This window comes from Silene latifolia, chromosome 3, assembly GCF_048544455.1.
Source record: "Silene latifolia isolate original U9 population chromosome 3, ASM4854445v1, whole genome shotgun sequence".
Lineage (NCBI taxonomy): Eukaryota > Viridiplantae > Streptophyta > Magnoliopsida > Caryophyllales > Caryophyllaceae > Silene > Silene latifolia.
The window spans coordinates 147475223-147476967 of record NC_133528.1 but is presented as its reverse complement, the minus strand read 5'-3'; the positions used below and the strand labels follow the sequence as shown (position 1 = coordinate 147476967).

At 45.0% G+C, this 1745-nt stretch overlaps 1 non-coding gene across 1 annotated transcript; it reads left to right on the top strand.

The window, feature by feature from the left end:
* The first annotated feature begins 307 nt into the window (after positions 1-307).
* Positions 308-414, top strand: LOC141650766 (small nucleolar RNA R71). The gene has a single exon (XR_012546782.1). It is a non-coding gene; the product is annotated as a small nucleolar RNA R71 (small nucleolar RNA).
* Positions 415-1745: the final 1331 nt, after the last annotated feature.

The window sequence follows — 1745 nt, the reverse complement described above, 5'->3', positions numbered from 1 at the left end:
GACTTGGTTCCTCATAGAAGAATTGCTAGATGTTTTGCTTGAGCTCATCAAGGCAACTTGTTGCTTAAGCTCTTCTATCATCTCTTTCACTTCCACATTGTTGGCCGACTCGACCGTTGACTTCCCCTTCCTCTTGTGCCTATCATTGTTCCAATGAAAGGTACGAGAAGCCATTTCTTCAATAAGCTCTTTCGCCGTCTTGTGGTCTATCTTATCCAAAGCCCCCTTCCCCGAGCCGGAATCAAGGTTCATCTTCATATCATTGTTTAACCCTTCATAGAAATTGTTGATGAGTTCATCATCTCCAATACCGTGGTGAGGACATAGCCTTTGGAGGCCCTTGTACCTCTCCCATGCTTCATAAAGGGTCTCATCTTCTTGTTGGGTGAACCCTTGGAGCTCACTCTTGATTCTTGCGGTTCGTTGGGGTGGGAAATACTTGTTGAGAAAAGCCTTAGAGACATCATCCCAAGTCCGAAGAGAGTCGGGTTCACAACTTTTAAGCCACTCCTTGGCACTTCCCCTCAAAGAGTAAGGGAAAAGCCTAAGGCGTACGGCATCCTCCGTCACTCCATTGGCCTTGAACATGTCACAACTATCCAAGAACTCGTTGAGATGCTCGTTGGGGTTTTCGGTGGCTCCCCCTCCGAATTGGTTCCCTTGGACAAGTTGTAGCAAGGTGGCTTTCACATCAAAATTGTTGGCTTGAATAGGTGGCTTGACAATACTCGGATTCACCACCTTTTTCGGAGCCAAGTTATCTCTCATAGGAACCGCGGCCATTGTTACTTCCGTTTCCGGTGTTGCAAAAGGATTTTCGAAAGTTTCAAAGACCCGTGGTTCTTCTTGAAGGTCCTCAATTACTGGATTTTCTTGAGGAATCGGTGTTTCTATAAGCCCTCTTCTACGGAGTGAATTTAGTCTTCTCGCGGTTGCTTCGATCTCGTGGTCAATCGGGCGTATTGGTTGACCTCTTCGAGCTCTCCTAACCATGCAAAAAGTCCTACACACTTAAGAGAGGGATTAGTAACAAAAGACTTAGTCTAAACAAGAACGAAAACAATTAATATCTAGCCGAACTCCCCAAGAATCAACGCGCAAAAAACTTGATGGTATCAAGCTATACCTCGCAAGTGCACGATTTTATCGTTGTACACTATTAAGGGTCGATCCCACAAGGAGTTGAAAAGATTACTAATTGTTCTAATCCGATCGTTTAGCTAAGTCGAAAATAAAGGATGAGGTTGTTATACTAATGCTACCTAAAACGAAATGAAATGCAAACTTAACAAAAGCAAGGTAAATGAGCAAGAACGAAGGATAAGTTGTAATTCAAATGATTAAAAGGCCTAAGACTCGGTTCTTCCCAAACAATTCGCAATTCCACATAGTTAAACTTCTAGGCTAATCACAAGGGTAGTTAGGTGAGGAGGTGACGGCTCTAATTCCCCTAAGACCCCCCTCTCGGGTTCGAAATAGGACACTAGCACTACCCACCAACCCCCCTCTCGGGTTCGAAGGTCGGAATCCCTAACTCAATACCCCACTACCCCAAAAACATGCATTTTCCCGAGGTAGTCCGATATTTGCTAAGGTCATTAAGCCCCATCAATTCCCGGGTCATCCCACTCCCTCTCTCGAGGGTCGATTTCAAACGCTAATTTAGAGGTGTCCTACCCCGGTTCTCCCTTTCGGTCTCAACCGAGGTCAACAATAGGGTCAAATCTCGGGTATCCAAATCACAA